Below are 27,968 nucleotides of genomic sequence, written 5' to 3' on the forward strand. Positions count from 1 at the left end.
AAATTATTACCAATGCATCCACAATCCCTACCGCTACTTCCCTCAAGACCCTGGGATGCAAGCCATCAGGTCCAGGGGATTTATCCGCCTTGAGTCCCATTATTTTACCAAGTACCACTTCCTTAGTGATTTTAATCGTATTTAGTTCCTCCCCCCCTAGAGCCCCCTGTTTGTCCAGTGTTGGGATATTCTTAGTGTCCTCTACTGTAAAGACTGATACAAAATAATTGTTCAGTGTTTTTGCCATCTCCATGTTTCCCACCATTAATTTCCCGGTCTCATCCTCTAAGGGACCAACATTTACTTTAGCCACCCTTTTTCTTTTTATATAACTATAGAAACTTTTACTGTCTGTTTTTATATTTTTTGCTAATTTACTTTCATAATCTATCTTCCCTTTCTTAATCAATCTTTTTGTTATTTTTTGCTGTCTTTTAAAGACTTCCCAATCTTCCATCCTCCCACTAGATTTGGCTACCTTATATGCCCTTGTTTTTAGTCGGATACTATCCTTAATTACTTTACTTAGCCACGGATGGCTATCTTTTCTTTTACACCCTTTTTTCCTCAGTGGAATATATTTTTTTTGGAAGTTGTAAAATAACTCCTTAAATGTACACCACTGGTCATGTACCGTCTTACCCTTTAATCTATTTTCCCAGTCCACTCTAATTAATTCCGCTCTCATACCTTCATAGTCTCCTTTATTCAAGCTCAGCACACTTGTTTGAGATCCAACCTTCTCACCCTCTAATTGAATATGGAACTCAACCATGTTATGGTCACTCATTCCAAGGGGATCCTTTACTAGGACATTTTTAATTAATCCTGTCTCATTACACAGGACCAAATCTAAGGTTGCTTGCCCCCTGGTCGGTTCAGTTACATACTGCTCAAGAAACCCATCCCTAATACACTCAATGAACTCTTCCTCAAGGCTGCTCTGCCCAATTTGATTTGTCCAGTTAATATGATAATTAAAATCCCCCATAATTATAGCTGTTCCCTTATTACAAGCTTATTCTGAATATGAATGGCTCCTCCCCCCACACAAGCCACAGTGCTTGCCTGTGAACTCGAACTTGCTGTGGGCTGAGGATTCCTATTCTCAGGCTCACTCCTCACGGGCGGACCGTACCTCCGTTGTTGGAGGGGGTACACTGGTCCTGGTCCCCGCCTGCCTAGCGGGACCTGCTGGTGTTCTCCTACCACCCCATTGTCCACCTCTCCTCGCTGCCAGAGCTCCTCAAGACCCGGAGCTGTGGGCTGCTGTCTTGGGATCTCTAATTCCCTAGCCAGCCTTTCCCTGGGTGTTGCCTGTGGGGTGGTTTGATTTGGGCTGCTAGTAAAATCCAGCTGACCTGCCTTCGGGCTGATCAGACAAATCATCCCCCTTGATGCATTTAAAGCCATGTTAAGGCTTTCTATCTCTGCACTACAGGGGCCATGATTTGCTTCCTCATACCTTAGGGCACAGGCCAGCTTATAAGCTGCCTTTGCTTCCCTAAACCTTTCCTCCTGCTCTCTCTTCACAACCTTCCGAACCCAGCCACCTATACCCCGATAGGTCAGCCTACACGCTGCTGCTAACATCCGCAGGGCTACCCACGTACTGAAAACAACGAGAGAAACAAGAGCTGATGCTTTCTCCAGATCCAGACCACTTATTAAATCAAAAACTGCCTCCACTCCTGGCTGGCTCGCCATTGTAAGGATTTCGGGGGCTTCATTTAAACTGGTTTAAGGTAATTTACCTGGCCAGCAGTCTTTTTGCTGCTGCACTCTAAACCAATTTCGCTACCCCTCCTTTAGTTCTGAGTGGAGGAACTTATAATTAATGATATTAAAACAGAACACGTGGTTTGGATGAGAGAAAATTATCAAGCTTTATTAACTAAAAGAAACTACAATCACAATATCAAACTATCCCACACGAACACAGTAAAATTGTAAAACTATATATCAAGGGGGTACACACGGCAAAAACGAGGGGTACAATGGCTACAATGTTATTTAAACAATCTTAGCAATTCCCTTAAATCACCATCCCCCTTTAACTCCTGCTAGGTTGCCTTGTTGAGAGTCAGAAAATCTCTGCTCACATGGTCCAGTGAAGAGAGAGAGAGAGAGAGAGAGAGAGAGCTCACCTTATCGTCCCAGGAAGTCAAGAGTCAAGAGCCAAGAGCCAAGAGAGCGAGTTGGCTGCTCAGCCCTTTTTTTTATACCTGGTGAGCCCCTCACATCCGTGCCTTGCAAGGGCTGTGTGCAAAATTAACCCCAAAGCTGTGATAGGCTAACTCAAAGTGGTTAGATTGAGTTAATGTGATTTTCAGAGCTCCCTTTGCTGAAACAAAAGGGAGGTACATCTGCTCTATAGTCCAGTACTGGGTGATTGGAAACCCATTTAAAGTTAACGCTTCCCATTCAAGGTGCAAAGTCTCTTCTGCAGTTTCAGGTGTATCTAAACAAATGCTAATAGCATTCAGTTGCTTTGTAAACAAAGCATTGTCCTTTGTCTTCATCGAACCTTACTTCCAGACACAGAAAGCTGCATTCCAAGCCTTTTTGTCTCGGCCATGTGGTGACTGCCATTTTATCCCTGGAAATTTAAAAAGCACATTGCCCAAGAATACTTTAATCAAAAAACATGAATCTTCAGAACTGTAAATCATTGCGAATTCTTACACTATTGCAGTCCTACGGACCATTTTTGCCAGGAACGGCTTGCCAGAGCAGATTTGCTCTGATAACGGACCACAGTTTGTGTCCGAAGAGTTTCGAAGATTTATGAAAAGGAATGGGGTAAGGCATTACACATCCGCCCCGTATCTTCCAGCCACAAATGGATTGGCTGAGAGGTTCGTACAAACCTTTAAAAAAGCAGTAAAGGCCATGTGTGATGACGACATTCTACTGCAGCATAAGGTGGACAATTTTCTGTTAGCCTACAGAAATGCGACACATGCAGTCACCAACCAGGCCCCAGCCATGATGTTCTTTAACCGAAGGTTGAGATCTCGTCTGGATTTGCTCAGACCAAATGTATGAAGAGATGTTGAGAATAAGCAATTCCAGCACATCAATGAGAAGCCGACAAGGAGCTTCAATGTAGGGCAACCAGTCTTGGCCCGTGACTACCGAACAGAGAAATGGCAACCAGGAACGATATGCACACGGCAGGGGCCACTAATGTACACAGTGGATGTTGGGGAGAACATTGTGAGACGCCATGCTGACCAGATCCTAGAGTCACAGGAACGAGTCAACCCCATGTCTCGGCCATACGTACCTGGTGAGGAACCCAACGTACAGGTCGCATCTACCTCAGAAACAGTAGCATCGGAAGCAGATGAACCAACCGATGACAGGGGGCCAGAATCGCCTCCGCACCAAGAGCAAGACACTCGGGAAAGGCGCTATCCAGAAAGGATCAGGAAGCCTCCCCAAAGACTGAATTTATAAATAGACTATTTTCAGCTAATGTTGCTGATATACCTATCAATTCGTCCAATGAAAAGCGACGAGTTAGGAAAGTAACTATAGGTTTTTATTGACTAAATAACAGAGCCCACCCTCATGGGTGATCGGATCCAACAAGGAGGAATACCAGCCAGTCGACTACCTTTATACCTGGGCAGGTAGGTGGAGCCATGGGCGGAGTCAGTGGTGGTCAGCCCAGGTATAACAGCGTGACAAGAGGCGACCTCGTATAGTGATACAACAGTGAGAACAGTGATAACAATATAACAGTGATAACTATAGTGTAACGATAGTGAACGATAAAAGTGGTTTACCACATTCACCCCTTCTTTAGATTTGAGTCCGGCGGGGTGAAGTGTACTACCAGTTCTGGTATGTAAGTCTGTCCGGAGGCCTCGTAAGCCTCTCCGATCGTCGCAGCGGCGGTGTTGCATTATCCGGTGTTAATGCTGGTGTCTGCGTGGTCGGCGAAGGCTCGTGGGGTTCCGGCGAAGGCTCGTGGGGTTCCGGCATGCCGTCTACCTGGGCTGGGATTGGGGGGGTGGTGGGGGGGGGTGAAGGTGGTGCCTCTGGAGTGCCCGAGGGTGCGAGGTCTCGTAAGGAGACAGTATCCTCCCGCCCGTCTGGGTAGGCCACGTAGGCGTACTGGGGGTTGGCGTGCAGGAGGTTCACCCTCTCTACCAGGGGGTCCGCTTTATGGGCCCTCACATGCTTTCGCAGCAAGACGGGCCCCGGAGAGGTCAGCCAGGTTGGTAGAGTGGTTCCCGTAGTCGACTTCCTGGGGAAAACAAACATTCGTTCATGGGGGGTGGCGTTAATGGCAGTGTAAAGTAGTGACCGGGTGGAATGCAGCGCTGTCGGGAGGACTTCCTGCCAGCGGGAGGTTGGGAGGCCCTTAGACTTTAGGGCTAAGAGGACGGCCTTCCATACCGTCGCGTTCTCTCTTTCCACCTGGCCGTTCCCTCGGGGGTTGTAGCTGGTGGTCCTGCTTGCAGCAATACCTCTCGCTAGCAGGAACTGATGGAGTTCCTCGCTCATGAAGGAGGAGCCCCGGTCACTATGTATATAGTTTGGGAACCCAAACAAGGCGAAGAGGTCGTTCAGGCATTTGATGACCGTGGTACTGGTCATGTCTGGGCAGGGGAAGGCAAAGGGGAAACGGGTGTACTCATCAACGATGTTGAGGAAGTACACATTACGGTCAGAGGACGGGAGGGGCCCCTTAAAGTCGATGCTCAGGCGCTCGAAGGGGCGGGTGGCCTTGATCAGGCTTGCTCTGTCCGGCCTAAAGAAGTGCGGTTTGCACTCGGCACAGATCTGGCAGTTCCTGGTCATGGTCCTGACCTCCTCGATGGAGTATGGCAGGTTGCGGGCCTTAATGAAGTGGTAAAGTCTGGTGACCCCGGGGTGGCAGAGGTCGTTGTGGAGGGTCTGAAGTCTATCACTTTGCGCGCTGGCGCATGTAATTCGTGACAGAGCACCAGGGGGATCGTTCAGCTTACCTGGCCGGTACAAGATATCATAATCATAGGTGGATAGTTCGATTCTCCACCTCAATATCTTGTCATTCTTGATTTTGCCCCTCAGCTTGTTATTAAACATAAAAGCGACTGAACGCTGGTCGGTGAGGAGGGTAAATCGTTTGCCTGCCAGGTAATGCCTCCAGCGTCGTACCGCCTCCACAATCGCTTGGGCCTCCTTCTCGACCGACGAGTGTCGGATCTCAGGGCCCTGTAGGGTCCTTGAGAAGAAGGCCACTGGTCTCCCCTCCTGGTTAAGGGTAGCGGCTAGGGCGAAGTCGGATGCATCGCTCTCCACTTGGAAGGGGATGGACTCGTCCACTGCGTGCATTGTGGCCTTGGCGATGTCTCCCTTAATGAGGGAGAAGGCTGCGCACGCTTCCTCCGTAAGGGGGAAGGATGTGGACTTCATGAGGGGTCTGGCTTTGTCTGCATAATTGGGCACCCATTGGGCATAGTAGGCGAAGAGCCCCAGGGTTCTCTTCAGAGCCTTTGGACAGTGGGGGAGGGGTAGCTCCATGAGGGGACGCATTCTTTCGGGGTCGGGGCCGATGACTCCGTTCTCTACTACACAGCCGAGGATGGAAAGGCGCGAGGTGTTAAACACACATTTCTCCTTATTGTAGGTGAGGTTCAGCCATTGGGCCATACGGAGGAATCTCTCCAGATTAACGTCATGGTCCTGCCGGTCGCGGCCGCAGATGGTGACGTTATCTAGGTAGGGGAACGTGGCATGCAGCCCGTTCTGGTCAACCATCCGGTCCATCTCCCTTTGGAAGACCGAAACCCCGTTGGTGACGCAGAAGGGAACCCTAAGGAAGTGGTAGAGGCGGCCGTTCGCCTTGAAGGCTGTATACTGGCGGTCCTCAGGGCGGATAGGGAGTTGGTGGTAGGCCGACTTAAGGTCGATGGTCGAGAATACTCGGTATTGTGCAATCTGATTGACCATGTCAGATATGCGGGGAAGGGGGTATGCGTCCAGCTGGGTGTACCTGTTTATGGTCTGGCTGTAGTCGATGACCAGGCGATTTTTATCGCCGGCCTTAACGACCACGACCTGGGCACACCAGGGGCTGCTGCTCCCCTCGATAATGCCCTCTTTCAGGAGGCGCCGCACCTCATAGCTAATGAAGGCTCTGTCCCCGGCGCTGTACCACCTGCTCTTGGTAGCGACGGGTTTGCAGTCGGGGGTTAGGTTAGCGAACAGGGAAGGTGGCGGGACCTTGAGGGTGGATAGGCTGCAGGTGTTACGCGGTGGGCGGTTTAACATCCGCTGGTTGTCGACTGTGAGTGGGGGGAGGGGTCCACCTTATGCTAGGGTGACACTTTGGAGGTGGGATTGGAAGTCCAGCCCTAGTAGGACGGCAGCGCAGAGCTGGGGGAGGACGAGGAGTTTAAAGTTTTTATACTCCGTACCCTTAACCGACAGGGCCACCGCACAGTAGCCGCTGATGTCCGTGGCGTGGGACCTCGATGCCATCGAGATTCGGTTGCGCGTTGGCAGGACAGGGAGGGAGTAGTGGCTCACCGTGTCTGGGTGGATGAAGCTCTCCGTGCTTCCGCTGTCGAACAGGCAGGTCGTGGCATGGCCGTTTACTTTGATGTCCATCATCGACTTGGACAGGTGATGCGGGCGGGCTTGATCGAGAGTGACGGAGGCTAGTGTGTAGTTGAGCGAGTCGTTGTCGTCTGCGGGTGAGGCGGTCGTCGGGTCCAGAGGCACGGTGGCAGTCGAGCGTGGTGGGTAAAATGGCGTCTCCCACGAGGTTGGACAAAATGGCTGCCCCCATAACTCACATGAGGCACTATTGGTGTCGGTTGCCTTGATCAAAGATGGCCGCCCCCATGACTCACGTGTGGGGATGCTGGCCTCTGTTGCCTTGAAGGAAGATGGCCGCCCCCACAGTTCGCATGAGGCACTGCTGGCCTCTGAAGATCCACTCCTGCAGGCCTTAGCAAAATGGCCTTTCTCCCTGCAGGTTGAGCAGGTGGAGTTCCTAGCTGGGCAGCGCGGCCTCGGGTGTTTCTCCTGGCCGCAGAAAAAGCAGCAGCGGGGGTCCGATGTCGGAGCCGGTACCGGGGGTGCCGGTCCCGATCGGGTCCGGGACGCCGACGCTGAGGTAGGTCCCGGGGGCGGCGCGGTGAAGGGTATTGTGGTAGGGGTCGTGCCCGAGTCCCAGGGTCGTGAACAGTACCTGGAAAACGCCTCCTGGTCCCGATGGGCCACCTCCAGGGAGAGAGCGAGGGCTGCAGCTTTGTCCAGGTCGAGGTCCCTTGCTTCCAGTAATCGCTGCCGTGAGTAGTCGGACCGTAGGCCTTTCACGAAGGCATCGCGGACGTTGTCTTCCGTATTTTCTGCCGCCGTTACTGCTTTAAAGTTACAGTCTCTGCCGAGTGCTTGTAGCACCCATAAAAATTCCTCCACCGGCTCCCCTGGCAGTTGTGGGCGGGACCTTAGGAGGTGCCTGGTATACATGGGGTTTACCGGGGTTTGGTACTGTCTTTTCAGCCGGTTGATGGCGTCCTCGTATGTTTTAAGGTCCCGGATGAGCGCGAATACTTTAGGGCTCAGTTGGGCGTTCAGGACTCTTAGCTTGGATCTCTGAGGCACGCTGGACTCTTCCAGGTAGGCTTCAAAGCAGCCCAGCCAGTGATCGAAGTCGAGGGCTGAGTTCGCTGCCCGTGGATTTAGATCCAGGTACGGTGGTCTGAGGGCTCGCAGCCAAGCCGGCTGCTGTGACTGTTGTGGCTCGGCATCTGAAGGCTGCTGTGGCTGTTGTGGCTGGGCGTCTGGCTGGTCAAACATCTTAAAATTTAGTCAATAAAATTGATATACCTATCAATTCGTCCAATGAAAAGCGACGAGTTAGGAAAGTAACTATAGGTTTTTATTGACTAAATAACAGAGCCCACCCTCATGGGTGATCGGATCCAACAAGGAGGAATACCAGCCAGTCGACTACCTTTATACCTGGGCAGGTAGGTGGAGCCATGGGCGGAGTCAGTGGTGGTCAGCCCAGGTATAACAGCGTGACAAGAGGCGACCTCGTATAGTGATACAACAGTGAGAACAGTGATAACAATATAACAGTGATAACTATAGTGTAACGATAGTGAACGATAAAAGTGGTTTACCACAGTTGCATGTTAAAAGTGTTAATTGTAATTAGTTTGATATTTAATTGTTAAATGAGTGTTATGGTACTGTTAATCTAAAAGGGGAGGAATTGTAATGTATGTACCTTTAAGGGGAGAACTACTTTTTACAGCTCCTGTATACTGTAGTACCGGCAGTGACCTCACCTGTATGTAAACCCTGAGTAGTGATCTGTACAGTCAGTTGCAGTTTGAACCCTCATTCAGTAAACACCTGTTGATTGTTCCCTGCAGTATATTGTCTGATTATTGAAGGACACAACATTAAGAGACCCGGATCTAACACTTCTCAGCAATTGATCCTTGTGAAAGCAGGAAGCACCATCATTTGCGCCATCCCTTCCAAGCACCAGCAGAGATTGGTACATGGTTACGCATTCAACAACAATAACTTGTATTTATATAGCACCTTTACATAGAAAAACATCCCAAGGCACTTCACAGAAGCATAATTGGACAAAAATTGACACCGAACTAACAAAGAAGATATTAGGGGGGTGTCTAAAAGCTTGGTAAGTTTTAAGGAAGGTTTTAAAGGAGAAGTTTTTGAAAGTAAATTAGCAAGAGACATAAAACAGATGCTAAAAGCTTCTATAGGTATGTAAAAAGGAAGAGATTAGCATAAGTAAATAAAAACAGAAAATGCTGGAAATATTCAGTAGGTCAGGCAGCATCTGTGGAGAGAGAAACAGAGTTAAGGTTTCAGGTCAATGACCCTTCGTCAGAGCTGGAAAAAGCTGGAGATGGAAGAGGTTTCTAAGCAAGTGCAGGGGCAGGGAAAGGGGGGAGGGGAGGGAAGAACAAAAGGGAAGGTCTGTGATAGGATGGAAGGCAGGAGAGATTAAGAGACATTAAGAGAGATTGAGAGATGGTGCAAGGCAAAATGAGATGGTAATGGGACTAGTTAAGAAACAAAAGATGTTCTGAAGAGGATCGGGGGCGGGGACCAACAAGTTTGGGGGGGTCTGAAGTGATCGTGTGTAGGGAACAACATGGCGGGGATGGGGGGGGGAGTCGAAAGGGATTGAGGGCCGGGAGAAGCACGGTGGGGGTGGGAGTCTGAAGGGATCGGGGGGTGCTGGGAGCACCATAGGGGCTGGGGGGGAATCTGAAGAGATTGTGGGCCAGGAGGGGGACCAGAGAAGCGTGGCGGGGGGGGGTATGAATCGGCAGCCTCGTGGGGGGAATCAGAGGCCTGGGGCGGGGGATGATCAGAGGCCTCGTGGGAGGTCTCCAATTGCAGAGGGCAGGTTAGGCAGGGACGCGGGATCCAGGAGGTAAATGTAAAGACACTTGCCTCCTGGATTCTTCAATCCTCGCCTTGCATTAGCTAGGGTTTCATGAGACGTACAAAACCCGACCAGCTAAAGTTAAATTCAAAAGGGTGTTTAAAGTAGAGGCTTCCAGCCTCATTATAATATTTAAATAGACAACCCGCCTCCTGGCAGAGGATTGGCAGCCCATCCTCCCATCCCACGTCGGTTAAAACTGGAAGTGGACGGGTTGGAGGCGGGTTCTGGTTGGGATTCAGATTTTTAACACTTTAACTTCCCACACGCCATCAACCCACCCATTTTTTTTAGGTTAAAATTCCCCCCATTGTGTCCAATTCTGGGCACCACACTTTAGAAAGGATATCAAGGCCTTGGAGAAGGTGGAGAGGAGATTTACTAGAATGGTACCAAGGATGTGCGACTTCAGTTATATGAAGAGACTGGAGAAGCTGGGATTGTTTTCCTTCGAGCAGAGAAGGTTAAGAGGAGATTTAATAGTGGTGTTCAATATCATGCAGGGTTTTGATAGAGTAAATCAGGAGAAACTGTTTCCACTGGCAGAAGGGTTGGTATCCAAAGGACACAGATTTAAAGTAATGGGCAAAAGAACCAAAGTCAATGGCCTAGAAATTGAGTGGGGTTAGCGCCCAATTAGAGGCGCTAGAGGGCCTTGCGCCGGAATTATAGCCGCTTCGGAAATTGATTTGGGCCCTACCATCGGCGTTAGCCGATAGCGCTGCGCCGGCACCGATGACGTCATCGGTGTGCGCAGCGTCCCGGTTGCCGTGGTAACGCGGCCGGACGCCGAAATTCAGTTGGGGCCGCCTCGCCCGTGGCAGCCGCAACCAACGATTTTTCAAAAGTTTCTTGCTGGACTTAGCGCCGGCGCATTAAGGTGGCGCGGCGGCCGGCCGCTTTCCCGGCGGCCGCCTGCCCGCACCTCCCTCCCCGGACTCCTCCACCACCCCCCCCGCGGCACAGATGTGTGTGGGCCTCGAGCCCGGCACTTCTCCGAGGTGCCGGGCTCATTTTTCGTGCGATTCCACCGGCCAGCGGTCGGCTGCAGGCAGCTCCTCCTTAACAGAAGGAGGAGGCCTGCAGTACCCCAGCCTGCCGCACCGCATCGGGTGCCGCAGCGGGGGATTAGCGCCGCAATCCTGCATTCAGCGCCCATTGCGAGGCGCTGACACCCTCCATTAGCGCCCGCAGCCGTCTGGGCGCGGCGCAGCTGAATTTTTGGCGGGCGCAGCGGCAATTAACGCTGGCGCTAAATTTCGGGCGCTACAGCCCTGGCGGAGGCAAACTCAATTTCTAGGCCAATATTTTTATGCAGTGAGTTGTTATGATCGAGAATGTACTGTCTGAATGGATGGTGGAAACAGACTCAATAGTAACTTTCAAAAAGGGAATTGGATAAATTTGCAGGACTATGGGGAAAGAGCAGGGGAGTGGGACTAATTGGATAGCTCTTTCAAAGAGCCAACACAGGCTAACATATAATTTGCTTTCCTAATTGCTTGCTGTACCCATATGTTAACTTTCTGTGATTCATGTACAAAGTCACCGAGGTCCCTCTGAATATCAACATTTTCCAATCTCTCAACATTTAAAAAATATTCTGCATTTTTGATTTTCCTACCAAAGTGGATAACTCCACATTTCTCCATGTTATATTCCACCTGCCATGTTGTTGCCCACTTGCTTAACATGTCTATATACCTTTTGTGGTAAACCACTGTTATCGTTTTCATTGTTGTTCACTACTGCTATCGTTATTACACATTGTTACCTCTTGCTACTCACTGTGTACCTATGCATGCCTCAGCTGGCTCCACCCATGGCTCCGCCTACATGACCTGGTATAAAGGTGGCTGCTCGGCAACCCACTTCCTTCCTGGAACCAGTCATCCACGAGAGGCATGCTCTGTTCTTTAGTTAATAAAAACCTTTTCATTACCATCCTAATTCATTGCTTTTTATGGATTAATTGATAAGCGTATCAATTTTATTAACTAAATTAAAATGTCGGGACCTGAGCAGCAGCAACAGCAACAACAGCAGGCGTTGCTGCGAGCCCTTAGACCAGCATGCCTGGACCTCGACCCTCAAGCGGCGGGTTCAGCTACCAATTTCGAACACTGGCTGAGCTGTTTTGAATCCTTCCTAGAAGCCTCCGCCGTGATAACGGAGGAGAACAAATTAAAAGTTCTGACCGCCCAGGTGAGCCCTCAAGTATATACACTCATCCGGGACGCTACTACGTACACGGCGGCTCTCGACCTGCTAAAAGGGCAATACACGCGCCCAGTGAATACGATTTACGCCAGACACCTCCTGGGATCCCGCAGGCAGCAACCGGGGGAATCGGTAGAGGCATTTTTACGGGTGTTACAGACACTCTACAGGGACTGCGACTGTAAGGCGGTATCGGCTGCGGCGCACGCGGAGGGACTTATCTGTGATGCCTTCGTTAAGGGCCTCCAGTCCGACTACTCCCGGCAGAGACTGCTCGAAAGCAAGGAGCTCGACCTGAAGACGGCCGTAGCCCTCGCACTCTCATTAGATGCGGCCCACCGAAACCTCGAAGCATACTCACGTAACGGTGCCGCGCCATGGTCATCGCAACCTTGGGACATGGGACCGCCGCCCCTGGTACCAACTACTGCAGCGATGTCCCGAAATCAACTGGGGCCGCCGCCCCCGGTACCAACTACTGCAGCGATGTCCCGTAACCAGGCCCAAAAATGCTATTTCTGTGGCCAGTTAAAACACCCTAGAGCGCGCTGCCCGGCGAAGACCGCTACCTGCTCTGGCTGCGGGAAGAAAGGCCATTACGCCAACGCCTGCAGAGGGAAACCCGCGAACGCCAGCAGCGCCGCGTGTGAACCATGGGGGTAGCCATCTTATCCGCCATTTTGTGCACCTCCGGCCGCGTGGGGCTCGGAATCATGGCCGCCGCCATTTTGCCCGCCGCACTCAACCGCCATTTTGTCTCCGGACTCGACCACCGTCTCGTCTGACGACCACATCGGCTCACTCAGCCATACACTGGCCTCCGTTACGCTGGATCAAGCTCTCCCTCATCATCTGTCCAGGTCCATGATGGACATTACGGTAAACGGCCGCGCCACTACTTGCCTGTTTGACAGCGGGAGCACGGAGAGTTTTATTCACCCCGACACGGTGCGTAGCCACTCCCTCACGGTCCTGCCAACGCGCCATCGGATTTCTATGGCGTCCAAGTCCCATTCAACGGACGTCGGCGGCTACTGTGTGGTGACCCTTTCGGTTAGGGGCACGGAATATAAATTTTTTTAACTTCTTGTCCTGCCCCGTCTTTGCGCTGCCGTTCTGCTAGGGTTGGATTTTCAGTGCCACCTTAAAAGTGTCACATTGGCATACGGTGGACCCCTCCCCCCACTCACAGTCTGCAAGCAACAGCTTTTAAATCACCCGCCGCGCACCATTTGCAGTCTTTCCACACTCAAAGTCTCCCCCCCCCTTGTTCGCTAACCTCACCCGCGACTGTAAACCCATCGCTACCAAGAGCAGGCGGTACAGCGCCGGGAACGGAGCTTTTATTAGCTCTGAGGTGGAGTGGCTCCTGAAGGAGGGCATTATCGAAGGGAGCACCAGCCCCTGGCGAGCCCAGGTTGTAGTCGTTAAGACCGGCAATAAAAACTGCCTGGTCATTGACTACAGCCAAACCATAAACCGGTACACTCAGCTGGACGCGTACCCCCTTCCCCACATATCTGATATGGTCAATCAGATTGCGCAATACAGGGTATTCTCCACCATCGACCTTAAGTCAGCATACCACCAACTCCCTATCTGCCCTGAGGACCGCCAGTATACTGCCTTCGAGGCAAACGGCCGCCTCTTAGGGTTCCCTTCGGCATCACCAACGGGGTTTCGGTCTTCCAAAGGGAGATGGACCGGATGGTTGACCAGAACGCGCTGCAGGCCACCTTCCCCTATCTGGATAACGTCACCATCTGCGGCCACGACCAGCAGGACCATGACGTTAATCTAGAGAAATTCCTCCGTACGGCCCAGCTGCTGAATTTAACATACAATAAGGAGAAATGTATGTTTCGCACCATGCGCCTTGCCATTCTCGGCTGCGTAGTGGAGAACGGAGTCATCGACCCCGACCCTGACAGAATGCGCCCCCTTATGGAGCTCCCCCTCCCCCACTGCCAAAAAGCACTGAAGAGATGCCTGGGGTTTTTCTCTTACTATGCTCAGTGGGTGCCCAACTATGCGGACAAAGCCAGACCCCTCATCAAGTCCACCTCCTTCCCCCTGACATCTGAGGCGTGTGCAGCCTTCAGTCTTATTAAGAGTGATATTGCGAAGGCCACAATGCACGCAGTGGATGAGTCCATCCCTTTCCAAGTGGAGAGCGATGCATCCGACTTCGCCCTAGCTGCAACCCTTAACCAGGCGGGGAGACCCGTGGCCTTTTTCTCAAGGACCCTCCAGGGCCCTGAGATTCGACACTCCTCTGTCGAAAAGGAGGCCCAGGCTATTGTGGAAGCGGTGCAACACTGGAGGCATTACCTGGCCGGAAAACGATTTACCCTTCTCACTGACCAGCGTTCAGTTGCTTTTATGTTCAATAATAAGCAGAGGGGCAAAATCAAGAACGACAAGATCTTGAGGTGGAGAATTGAACTCTCCGCCTACAAGTACGATATCTTGTACCGGCCCGGGAAACTCAATGAGCCCCCAGATGCTCTATCACGAGGTACATGCGCCAACGCGCAAGTTGATAGACTGCAGACCCTCCACAATGACCTCTGCCACCCCGGGGTCACCAGATTCTGCCATTTCATTAAGGCCCGCAACCTGCCCTACTCCATCGAGGAGGTCAGGACTATAACCAGGAACTGCCAAATCTGTGCCGACTGCAAACTGCAATTTTATAGGCCAGACAGAGCACGCCTGATCAAGGCCACTCGCCCCTTCGAGCGCTTGAGCATCGACTTTAAGGGGCCTCTCCCTTCCTCTGACCGCAACGTGTACTTCCTCAACATAGTTGATGAGTACTCCCATTTCCCTTTTGCCATCCCTTGCCCAGACATGACCAGTACCACGGTCATCAAATGTCTGAATGACCTCTTCGCCTTGTTTGGGTTCCCTAGCTATATACATAGCGACCGGGGCTCATCTTTCATGAGCGACGAACTTCATCAGTACCTGCTCGCGAGAGGTATTGCTATGAGCAGGACCACCAGCTACAACCCCCGGGGGAACGGCCAGGTGGAAAGAGAGAACGCGACGGTTTGGAACGCCGTCCTCTTAGCCTTAAAATCTAAGGGCCTTCCGACCTCTCGCTGGCAGGAGGTCCTCCCTGCGGCGCTCCACTCCATCCGGTCACTGCTTTGTACTGCCACTAATGCCACCCCTCATGAGCAAATGTTCGTTTTCCCCAGGAAGTCCACATCGGGAACCTCGCTACCGACATGGCTGACTTCTCCTGGGCCCGTCCTACTGCGGAGGCACGTGAGGACCCATAAAATGGACCCCCTGGTCGAGAGGGTGAACCTCCTACATGCCAACCCCCAGTATGCCTACGTGGCATACCCAGACGGGCGGGAGGACACGGTCTCCATACGAGACCTCGCACCCTCGGGCGCCCCTGAATCACCACCATTACTCTCCACAACTACTCCCAACCCAACCCCTGTAGACGGCATGCTGGAGCCCCAGGACCCTTCGTTGACCACTCAGACACCAGATTCGACGTTGGATACTGCACCACCGCCGCCGCTGCTACGACGATCAGGACGGCATACAAGGCCTCCTGATAGACTTACCTACACAAACTTTTAGTACACTTCACCCCGCCGGACTCAATTTTAAACAAGGGGTGAATGTGGTAAACCACTGTTATCATTTTCATTGTTGTTCACTACTGTTATCGTTATTACACATTGTTACCTCTTGCTACTCACTGTGTACCTATGCATGCCTCAGCTGGCTCCACCCATGGCTCCGCCTACATGACCTGGTATAAAGGTGGCTGCTCGGCAACCCACTTCCTTCCTGGAACCAGTCATCCACGAGAGGCATGCTCTGTTTTTTAATTAATAAAAACCTTTTCATTACCATCCTAATTCATCGCTTTTTATGGATTAATTGATAAGCGTATCACCTTTGCAGCCTCTTTGCATCCTCCTCAACTTAATTTCCCACCTAGCTTTGCATCATCAGCAAACTTGAATACATTGCACTCGGTCCCCTCATCTAGGTCATTAATATAGACTGTAAATAGCTGAGGCGCAAGCACTGATCCTTGCGGTACCCTACTTTTTACAGCCTAACAACCCAAAAATGACCCATTTATTCCTACTCTCTGTTTTCTGTCCATTAACCAATCCTCAATTCATGCTAATATATTACCCCAATTCCATGAGCCTTAGTTTTGTGTAATAACCTCTTGTGTGGCACCTTATCGAATGCTTTTTGAAAATCTAAATACACTACATTCACTGGTTCCCCTTATCGACCCTGTTAGTTACAACCTCAAAAAACTCTAATAGATTTGTCAAACATGATTTCCATTTCATAAATTCATAGTGTTGACTCTGCCCAATCATATTATGATTTTCTAAGTGCCCTGTTACCACGTCCCTAATAATATATTCTAGCATTTTCCCTACTACTGATGTCAATCTAACTGGTCTATAGTTTCATGTTTTCTCTCTACCTCCTTTCTTGAATAGCAGGGTTACATTTGCTACCTTCCAATCCAAGGGGACCGTTGTTGGGGATTTGTTGACTTTTTGTCCCATTAATTTCTCCAGTACTATTTCTTTAATAATACTAATTTCTTTAAGTTCCTCATTCTCACTAGATCCTTGGTTCCCCACTATTTCCAGGAAGTTTTTGTGTCTTCTTCCACAAAGACAGATACAAAAGTATTTGTTTAATATCTCCTCCATTTCCTTATTCCCCATTATAATTTCTCCTGTCTCTGCCTGTAAGAGACCCAAGTTTACTTTTGCTAATACAAAAGCAAAATACTGCGGATGCTGGAAATCTGAAATAAAAACAGAAAGTGCTGGAAATACTCAGCAGGTCAAGCAGCATCTGTGGAGAAAGAAACAGAGTTAATATTACAGGTTGATGACCCTTCGGACAACCCTCCGCCCCCCCCCCCCCCCACATGCTCCTCCGGCCAACCCCCGGCTCCCACACCACCTCTCAATCTGGCTGACTGCAGGTGGGAAACAGAGTCTTCCCATGCAAATCAGACCCAGCCGTTAAATTTGGCAGGGCCTGTGGGAAGCTCGTTCTCCCGGGCTTCCCGCTTGTTTCGGAGCCCCCCCCCACCCGCCCCCCCGCACAACGCTCCCAACCTGCCTTCCCCATTAAAATTCAGCCCAATACTACAGCGGGGGCCTAACCAGTGTTTAATAAATGTTTAGCATAACTTCCTTTCTCTTGTACGCTATTCCCCTATTTACAAAGCTAAGGAACCTGTATGCTTTTTTTAACAGCCTTCTGAACCTGCCCTGCCACCCTCAAAGATTTGTGTACATACACCCCCAGTTCTCTCTGTTAAAATTGTACCATTTAGTTTATATTGGCCCTCCTCATTCTTCCTACTAAAATAAATCACTTCACACTTCCCTGCGTTAAATTTTGTCTGTCATGTGCCTGCCCATTTCACCAGTCTGACTATGTCCTCCTGAAGTCTGTTACTATCCTCCTCACTGTTTTACTATATTTCCAAGTTTTGTGTTATCTGCAAACTTTGAAATTATGCCCTGTATTCCCAAATCTAGGTCATTAATATATATCAAAAAGAGCAGTGGTCTGAATACTGACCCCCTGGTGGACACCATTGTATATACTACCCTCCAGTCTGAAAAATGACTGTTCATCACTGCCCTCTGCATTCTGTCCCTTAGACCATTTCGTATCCAGACAGCCACTGCCCCTTTAATCGCATGGGCTTCAATTACCTCCTCCTGCTCCTACTTCAGCTCTTGCTCCTGACGCAATTGTTGCTGCCCAAGTGGTGGTCGGGCTGATCATTCATTATGGCAATGTTGTAGAGCATGCATTAGACATATCTGGCTATCTGTTCAGGGGTGTACTGCAAAGCTCCTCCTTAACAGTACAGGTAGTGAAAGCGTTGCTTGAGCACTGCAGTTGTCTGTGCGGTGACGTTTCTGGTGCCGGCATGGCTCTATTTTCCGATGAAGGGTCATCGACCTGAAGCATTAACTCTGTTTCTCTCTCCACAGATGCTGCCTGACCTGCTGAGTATTTCCAGCAGTTTCTGTTTTAATTTCAGATTTCCAGCTTCTGCAGTATTTTGCTTTTGCTCCAGTTTTAGGCCAGCTCTGCAGCTGTTCCCCAGTTCCTGACAGGAGTCATGACCTATGTCTGGAGGGGATAGCCCTTGTCGCCCAATAGCCAGCCTTAACCTGACAGCCTGGCTGGAATAAAGGCAGCACAGAGGACTGGCACAGCATGAATGATTCATGACTGATGCCAGGAAACCAGGCACAGACCTGCATGGCGCAGTGCCTGTGGTCGCAAATCAGCTAGACGTTGAGGGAGTGGATTCACTTTCTATTGATAAAAGTGCTTGGTTAGTTATAGGGAGCATGCAAGGAAATGTGGGTGCAGTCTTTACCTGATACCCTGGAGAAGCCTGCCATGCGGGCAAAGCCTAGTGCTCTCTCACACTGCTTCGCTCTGTTCATGAGGGACGATATGTAGGTGTTCCTCCTGGTGTAGAGAGCCTCAGTGACCTCCCTGGTACAGCAGTGGACAATGAACTGTAATATGTCACCGATGTCACCTGCTGCAGCCTGAAAGGAGCCCATGGCATAAAAGTTAAGGGCCCTGGTGACCTTGACAGCACAGACAGTGCTGTCCATAGCCTGGTTCAAGGTTCGAGTTGTGGCTGCAGCAGGTGACATCAGCCTCCTTTGTGAAGCAAAAGCACCTCATACACTCCTTCTCCAAAATGTTCATGTAGGAGAAATGGTCCCTGAATACCCGCTGTGGGTATGGCCTCATGTGCAGTGCCCTCCTCCTCGCTCTTGTCGCAGCTTCTCCTGCTCGCTTCCTTGCTGGTTCCCCTCATCATCCAGCCCCAAAAGGCAGCCCGACCAGACCACCCATAACTGCAGTCAAACTGTTTTGAAGGCAACCAGCAAAATCTTCTCAACAGTCAAAATTAAGTTTCTGGAGTCAGAAAACAGGCCAAACATAATGCCCACAAGATGACCCACAGCCTCAAATGACAAACCAACAACTAACCTGTAAGTAGCGGATGATCCCTTTAAATAGTGCTGGTGAAGGTGTCCTTCCTGCCTGTTAGCGCCATGAGTTGATGGGCGAGTTAATCATGTGGCGAGGCAGACTCTGGAGCAGTCAGAGAGCCTGAAAAACAGGCATGGCACCTTTGAATTTTGAGCTCCATATGTACCTGGAGGCATCGAATACCATAAATATTTGAAGAGAGACCCTCTATAGTCCTGATTTAGCAGGTCACCAGATGAATGGTTAAGTATTCACCTCCTTCTTCCCCACCATACATTATGTATCCCATATAAATAATATTTCAATACATTTGATATTTAACAGTGAAATTATATACATACTTAACATGGCTACTCCATTAGAAAGCAATTCCAATTTAAGTGCTATATTGCTCCATATAAAACATATACACACACATACAAATATATAATGTTAACTAATAACAATAATAAATACATACGATATTTATTATTGTTATTATTATTAGTTGACATTAACCAAGAACACAAGCAGCCATTCTGAAGCTATCACTTACAAACACAAAGCTGCTCTGCAACATGACCAATCTGTCGATCTGTTGCCTGATACTAAGTACCAAACGTACCAGTGAAAAGCATAGGATGGGAGAGATATAACAAGACACAGTAGCTCATTGGCATGGCATTCATTAACAATATATCAAGAGATTTGTATCAATGCAGTGCATTGTTGCAAGTACAGTGCAGTGTGGCACAGTAAATAACGAGTACTGATGCCTACTGCCAGAGTAAATAAACGAGTTTACATTTAACATGAGAAGCTGGTACATCTTTCCTTTTTTTGATTTATGGATGCCTTATAATAAGAATCTCAGCCTTTCCGTTGTCTTTCTGTTACCACAGTAATATTATTCCATACATCATTTCAAAAGGATGAACAATACCAGTTGCTTCAGCTTGTCTACTATTTGCTCATGTACTGTGAAAATGAGAAGCACTTAGCTAGAATTTGACAGCTGAGGGTTTTAATGTTGAATTGTTATTCAGTTGTCATTTTGTAAAGAAGTGTGCATACAAATAACTAAATATACGGAAGATCTACAAAGCCTTTGCCTCAACATTGAAAAATGCATCACTGCTAAAATTAGAATGATTAACTTCATGCCAGAGGAACATGAGAAGAATCCAGTCACCCCAGTACTGAATAACCTTATATAATTCAGCCGTTGCTCCCTGGAGCTCCCTCTCTAAATCTCTTTGCCCTGCAACATTTCTGCCCATCTTTAACAGCCTCTACAACACCTATCTTTTTGGCTGGGGATTTGATCACTGTTGTGTATGTAACCTGTTCCACCTTAAGAGAGCTTAAGCCTGTTCCACCTTAAGAGATGTACTACTTTCTCGGGCTGCTGTAGACGTAATACCGGGGGTGAACACACCGGTATATAAGCACTGTGCAGTAATCTTGTATTCAGTATAGTCCCTACCTCCAACCAGTAAAGACCTGTTTTTATTGTTACTCATTAGTCTGTGTTTTAATTAACTAAATAATTCACAGACTTAACACTGGCGACGAGTCAGGTTCTTACCCTGCGGCAGTTATTCCACGGCGGTTGAAGAGAGGTTTCAAACCTCACCACTCACCACCCCACTGGAAGCGACAGGCATTAGGACCCTGAAGCCTCCATCAGCTTGTGAACCGGAGTAGAAGACAGGACTGGGGAAGAGAGAGGTACAGGGCGATAGCGATCGGCAGATAAGGGCCGGGCCGCTTTGAAGTGAGGGGCGTAGCCGGGCCATCGATCGCAAGCACTGATAAGGGCCGGGCCGCTTTCAAGTACGAGGCGCAGCCGGGCCATCGATCGCATCCGCTGATAAGGGCCGCACTCGGGGGCTGAAGGGAGACGGCGTCGGGGGACAGGTGAAGACCGCCAAGCGCGGGAAAACCGCCATTTTGTGGGCGGAGGACGACGGCAAGAGCGGGAAGCCGCCATCTTTGATAACAAGTAAAGAAAATAAAATCTGAGAAATTGCAAATCTACACTGCCTAAACACGGGAATATTAGCACCTTTGATAGTGACCTCGAAGATTGGGCCATATATGTTGAAAGAGTAAAAAATTATTGTAAGGCCAATAAAATTCGTGACCAAGATAAAGCTCTAACATTATTAAATTTAATGGGTGCGAAGACATACGGGCAATTGAAACACCTGTTATCACCAGATGAACCGGCGGATAAGACGTTCGATGAGATTGTTACTGTCCTGAAAGATCATCTAAACCCCACGCCGCTGATGCTAGCGGAACGATTTAAATTTTATGACAGAAGGCAGCTACAGCATGAAAGCAATGCTGAATATTTGCTGGAATTGCGTAAATTAGCTAAATATTGTCAGTTTGGAACGGGACTGACAGATGCACTACGAGACAAATTTGTATGTGGTTTATTTAAACAAGATACACAAAAGCGACTGCTCAAGGAGAATGAGCTGACGCTTGAGAAGGCGGTCACTATGGCAGCAGCACACGAAGCCGCAGCGAGAGGCACGGCAGTAATGCAGCTACGGTCACCGGAGCTCAGTGCACACAAATTGGGTGTGAGTTCTGGCAAATGTTATCGTTGTGGAAAGACAACGTATGATCAGAACCAGTGTTGGTTTAAAAACCAAGAATGTAGAACTTGTGGTAGGCTTGGACATATAGCTAGAGTATGCAGGTCAGCGAAGAAGACCAGCAACAAGAAGTCACCGCAAGGGAAATACGCAAAGGTACACAAGGTGGCCGAACAGGAGTCCGATTCAGACGCAAGCAGTATTGAACTGGCTAGCTTAAGGGTACTCAACGTTGGTAAGGGTGCAGACCTCCAGACAATTTGGGTTACTCTTCAGATAGAAGGAGTCCAAGTAAAAATGGAATTGGACACTGGATCGGCATTGTCGGTCATGAATAAGAAAGATTACAGAAGGTTATTCCAACATATTCCCCTACAGGATACGGAGATTATATTGACAACCTACACGGGGCAGAGAGTGTACCCCATCGGGACAATAAAGGTTGCAGTGGCCAACAAGGGCGAAGGAAGTCAAATAATGGACTTATATGTGCTACCGGAGGGAGGTCCACCACTACTAGGCCGGGAGTGGTTTAGAAACATAAATATGGACTGGCATTCGCTAAAAGCCATAAAGAATGAGAACTCGGTGCAGATAATCAGCCCAGACTCTAGAACTGATGATGGTAAGACCAACCCATGTGCAAAAGACAAAGTTTCAGCACAGAATTCCACTGAGCAACAACAACATAGTTTAACAGAGAATTCTGAGTCTGTCAAGTCTACTGATATGCACATTTTTGAGGGACACTGGGCTCGAACTCAACTCCATTTCAAACTACAACAGCAATTAGAACAAATGATTTGCCGTTTTGAGCAAGAGATGAATGAAATAAAAAAGTTCTTTGTTACAGAGTGGGAGAATCTGGAAAGGCAACAGAAGCAACTGATGGAGAAAATGGAGCAGGAGCACACCAACCATCTGCGCGAGGAGGCCGAACGAATCAAAGCTGATTCAGGTTCTGAAGGTGCATGCCATAATCTGGTGTCAGAAGAGTTAACGGTCAGCCAACTCCTTCATATGCTGAGGGACAAGACTCTGAAATGGGAAAAACTTGAACACGAGCTGCGATCTTCAAAGGAAAAGGGTTCGGAGCTCTCAAAAGTCATTGAGATGGCTGATGTGATGACACAGACTGAAACGACTGCAACAGAGCAGCCATTGGATGCCAAAAGTACGCTGACTCACGTCAATGTAGAACAACAGACCGCTGAAACAGCTGCTCCGGTAGAGGGATTGCATAGTCCGAGCAATCAATCGCCAAAGGAAGTTGAAGTATTAAAATCACAAATGAGGTCACTAGTAAACGACTTGCTGAAAGCCCAGAAAAAGCTGGATGCAGAGGTACACATGAAGAAGTCTCTTCAGGAAAGATGTCTGGATTTGGAACAAGAGCTGGCTAATGTCCAGCTGGGTATGGAGGAAATAGACGACCCTCTCACTGGTCTAGCTCAGGACGACACTGAATATTACTATGACCTGGTGGATGACACCGAATATTACGATGTCCTGTCCTGCCCAGCTTGTAACTTCGACTCCCAAAGTGCAGAAATCATGGAGGAGCACCAAAAGTCTACGGAACATCGGGAGAAGCTGGCTCTACGACGGAAACAGGAGGAAGAGAAGGAGGAACTGCGCATGCAGCTGGCAGCTGTGGCAGTTGACAATGGAGCCCAGAGAGTCTCCAAGAAGCAGAAAAGGAAAAGTAAAAACAAAGATGACCCATCTGAACCATTATCACCTCCACCAGATCACACACGTGGTCCCTCCGAACGGAGCCAAATCAGTTCGGAAGTTCAAGCTGTTAAATCCATGAAAGGACTATTGAATGAGTAACGTGAACCGACTACACCACAGAGATTGAATCTGTGAACTGTTTTCCGCAGAGACTGAATCTGTGATATGTTACGTTAAACATGAAGTTATATATGTATATATGTTATTACGTTATGTTAAATGGGGGATGACTATAAAGCTAAGAAGGGAGGAGTGTTGTGTATGTAACCTGTTCCACCTTAAGAGAGCTTAAGCCTGTTCCACCTTAAGAGATGTACTACTTTCTCGGGCTGCTGTAGACGTAATACCGGGGGTGAACACACCGGTATATAAGCACTGTGCAGTAATCTTGTATTCAGTATAGTCCCTACCTCCAACCAGTAAAGACCTGTTTTTATTGTTACTCATTAGTCTGTGTTTTAATTAACTAAATAATTCACAGACTTAACAATCACGTTCCTATTTTTCTCCTGCTTGCCATCCATTCTCTCCTACATGAAGCATTTTGGGACATTTTATTAAGTGAAAGGTGCTGTATAAGTGCAAGATGTTATTATCAACAAGTGTTGTAGATCTGCACCAAATTGCCACAATAATCTTTCTCTGTAACCCTCTCGGGTATATCAACATGCCAAAACCTCCAGCACCTCTGACACACCAGCACCTCCGACACGCCAGCACCTCTGACACGCCAGCACCTCTGACACGCCAGCACCTCTGACACGCCAGCACCTCCGACACGCCAGCACCTCTGACACGCCAGCACCTCTGACACGCCAGCACCTCCGACACGCCAGCACCTCTGACACGCCAGCACCTCTGACATGCCAGCACCTCTGACACGCCAGCACCTCTGACACGCCAGCACCTCCAACACGCCAGCACCTCCGACACGCCAGCACCTCTGACACGCCAGCACCTCTGATACGCCAAAACCTCCAATATGCATTGCTTATGACAACCTTATTAAAGGTAAGAATAATTATTGGAGTAAATGCTCTGAATGGTATGTATCATAGAGAGGGTGTTATATATATGTTTGTTATTAGAGAGGGATCCATAAGCAATACTTATTATATCAGCAGCTGTGTTATATTATAATATATGATTTTGAGCAGCAAATTGCAAAATGGGTGTTTTATATCAATCCCAATTTTAACTTAACCCACCCGGTGGGAATGGGATGGGATCAGGCAGGATGCCTGTTATACACCCCACCCAATTTAATCCTTCATTGACTTCAATGGGGCATAAAATTAGATGGCACCCGACCCAAACCCACCCTGTTCCCATCAGGCAGATTAGGTTAAAATTGAGGCTATGGTTCCTGTTTGAATGAGGAACCATTCACAGCACTGATTGTCAGAAATGTCCTCCCTTTTTCTTCAGCAGAACCATTCTTTCTGTCCCACTGCATTAGTGACAAAGTTATATAATCTGAATTCTCTATAACACACCCATTACAAAAAGTAATAACTGCTTATTCTATAACATGCCTCTGAGAAAAATTCGGAAGCTATCTGAAAGCCCATCTCAATACCACACCACTGATAGAGAGAAAAAATACTGCATATACTCACACATAAGAGCAGGAATGTGTGTCCCTGTTTGGAACTAAAAATAGGGAGTCACCTTGTAGGTGGGCCATACCGTTCTTTGTAGAGACAGCATAGATAGTGGATGTGAAAGTGAAGTGAAAAAGGAGAGGAGAAAGAAGCGTAGGAGAGACGCTTTTGCTCACTTACTAGTATCAGTTGCAAGAGGAGCATGGGAGGCTGAGAGCTTTTCAATAGGTATTGACCCAAATAAGTTTGACAACTACTGAATTAAATATTTGTTGGTGATATTTATTGTCAAAGATATACACATTGTGTGAACAAACCATGAGTGCAGGCAGCTTGAAAAATAGTAAAGTAAAATATGGAGAGAACAGACAAGTTGATGTTTCAGGAGTGGACCCTTCATCATGCTCTGATGAAGGGTCGCTCCTGGGTTGGCAGCTCCCTAGGGAGCTCCTTTGCTGTGCAACTTTACCCTTGGCCATCCATTGCCATCCTTTGCTCTTTCTCCCCCAGTCTCCTCTCTTCTGCTGTTTAAGTTCCCCTGGCTCTAATAGTGGGTGCATTTTAGCCCACTGCCCAACCCCCCCGACCATGCCTGTTCTTTGTTTTCAAGGGCCAACAGCGAGGCCAGGAGGACCACAATGCATCTTACGAAGCCCAGGCAGAGAGGACCTGCGGGCAGGAGGGAGGAGAACAGTATGTTTGTGTGTGTGTGTGCTAGGCCATTGTAGCAGAGCCTGGTCTCCAATAATCTTGGATTCCCTTGCCATTGGACCAAGACCTTGCTCTGTCAGGCCCGTGTGGTAGCTGGTGTGCAATGGCCACCCCACATTAAAAGAATTCATGCACAGGCATCTTTCACCCTTTAAAATGAAGTTCAGGACCTGGAATAAGCCATATAAACTATTCAGAAAAATACACCATCTTATGAAAGAATTCTGGCCTTATTAAAACAGGACAAACTGGGTTTGGAAATTTAGAAACCTAACGATGAAATAGCTGTGAAAGCATTCTGGCTATTGAGATAAGAAAGTTGTTGACCCTGAATAAATAACCTTATTGAAACAGAAGGTGAAGGGCTCCGAAAGGCTAAACTTTTGGGAATGAAACAATGGTTCACCCTGGATAAGGTGTTCTAATTTACACTTCGTAAATAAGCACATAAGATAAGGAACATCTGCCCTCATAAAGATGACATAAAGTAAGGAACACCTGCCGTCACACCATTTTTATATGGTAAACTTAGAACACCTAGAGATGAGACACGTGTCTGGCTGAGGTGGCAGTAAGAGTTGCAGAGGTCGGCAGACAAATGACAAAAAATAATTAGCTTGCATCAGCAGAAAACCTTAAAAGAAATACCACTGGAAAAGGGTATAAATATTGAACTCTCAAATGGGATAACAGGCTCGCTTTAATTGGGCAAAGCGATTCTCGGCTTCAGAGGCGGCTCTGTAGGTCGCCAACTCTTTGTACCTCAGGGATCAAAGGTATTTGATATTGGTGGATATCCTGTAGAACACTTTAAAGAACTGTAATACTGTCGTGAAGTTAAGATTTAAAAGTAAGATTCTCTGTGATGTAAGAAAACTACTAGGCACTTGGTCTAAGCATTAAACAAAGCTTTAATCAATTGTTTTACAACATGGAGGTCTAGTTGTGTCCTTCACTGTTTCCTGTTAAGAATGTCCTGCGCAAGCTGGGCCCGTGCCCGAGTATTTATACTCTCCCTGGACAGCACCACCCGCAGGCCGCTCAGTTGATTCATGTCACTTTGTTAATAATAAGATAGCATTTTTTCTCTTTTTAAAATTGTTAATGTTGCGATTGACTGATTCACCAACTCTAAATTGCATTAAATCTATATATTTTTAGAATTATCTCACATAAGACTTCTGTATCAGAAACTCTCAAACTCAATCTCTGTACAATCTTTGGTGAGGAGTTGCAGAATTCTGAGGGAGTTTTCTGGACCCTCATAATATCCAGAACATTACAGTCTAGCTAAACTTATTAAAAGTGCTATCTGGAGGATGGTAACATTTTCAGGTTGTTCCTTTCCTTTAGGGAGAGATAGTCCGGACCTTTAGACCCAATTAAGCGTCTTTAGGATTTGGCTACCTCAAACTTTAGTTGAAAGTGAATGTCTGAGAAATACGCCTGATCCGGGCTAGCCCTAAAGGGACTAGGACTAGTAATGATCCCTTCAGTACATCAGGACCCTCATGGACAGAGACTGTAGGTCCCGCATTGGACTTATCAGACACCTGAGAACTCATTTTTAATGCGGAAGCAGGTCATCCTCTTTTTTGAGGGACTGCCTAAGAAGAAGAAGAAGAAAGAAGGAACTTTAAATTGGCTGTCCTTTCCACAGATAATGTTAGATTGCTGAGTGCTTCCAGTATTTTCTGTTTAAGTTTCAGATTTCCGGCTTCCATAGTATTTTGCTTTAGTTCTTAAAATAAAACATGGTGCCCTGCAGTGTGAGGACTTTGCTCACACAATAGGAGGTGTGCCCACCCCGGATCTCCCAAGAGACGTGAGGGCAGATTTTATTCTTCAGTGTCCAATCACTCCACCTCCTCTATTTCTGTTTCTCTTTATCATTTACTGTTGTTTCTTTTGTTTCTCCTGCTTCCTTTCTTTCTCCCTTGCTTTCCTGCTTCACTTCTCACCAAAGCCAGAACATTAGGAGCCCCTCGCATCCCCCACACAACCACCTCCCCCGCACCCTGAATAATTAATGACAAATGTGTAGTAAAATGCAAAAAGAAACAGGCCTGTAGAATATTTACACACTACATTAATAAAAGAACAAATTACATCAAAATATACTGTGCATAAATTAAATTAATCCATCTGCTGTAGGCAGTTTTTCCGCATTATCATGAACTTTGCCAGGGGCCCTATACTTGGCTGGGGCCTATGCATTATTCCACCCCTGCTTCAACTCTCTTTTGCTCTTCCCCTTCACTTAAACACAGCAATGGGCTGGATTTTTCTCCAATTGGCAGGTTAGCGATGGTGCGGGACTTCTACCTGCACACCTGACTCAGTCGCCACACCCGTAACATTTCCTAGATTAGTTGTTATTACTTCTACATGCCGGAGTTCCATCTTCTGTGAAGCCTCACTCTAATTTCCTCAAATCTGGTGTCTTCGATTTCCTTATCTTCCTTTTCATAGCACCGGAAGAGACAGATTCCCATTGGCTTAAATGGAAGAACTGTTTTGTGAACCTGAAAAAAGGAGAAATCACTTTTTTTTAAGATATATTTTAGAATGCTGCAGAAATTTGATCAAAGGTGGCTTCCT

The 27,968-nt window shown here is 48.1% G+C and overlaps 1 long non-coding RNA gene across 1 annotated transcript; it reads right to left on the reverse strand.

Moving 5' to 3' along the window:
• On the reverse strand, positions 1-27,952 carry LOC147114116 (uncharacterized). Its single transcript, XR_015079357.1, has 3 exons — positions 27,750-27,952; positions 18,722-18,844; positions 1-2,599 (listed from the first exon to the last, which is right to left on the reverse strand). It is a non-coding gene; the product is annotated as an uncharacterized LOC147114116 (long non-coding RNA).
• Between the last annotated feature and the right edge of the window lie 16 nt (positions 27,953-27,968).

The sequence above is a fragment of the Somniosus microcephalus genome, chromosome 8 (assembly GCF_052327205.1).
Source record: "Somniosus microcephalus isolate GS21.2 chromosome 8, FLI_Smic_1.0, whole genome shotgun sequence".
Classification (NCBI taxonomy): domain Eukaryota; kingdom Metazoa; phylum Chordata; class Chondrichthyes; order Squaliformes; family Somniosidae; genus Somniosus; species Somniosus microcephalus.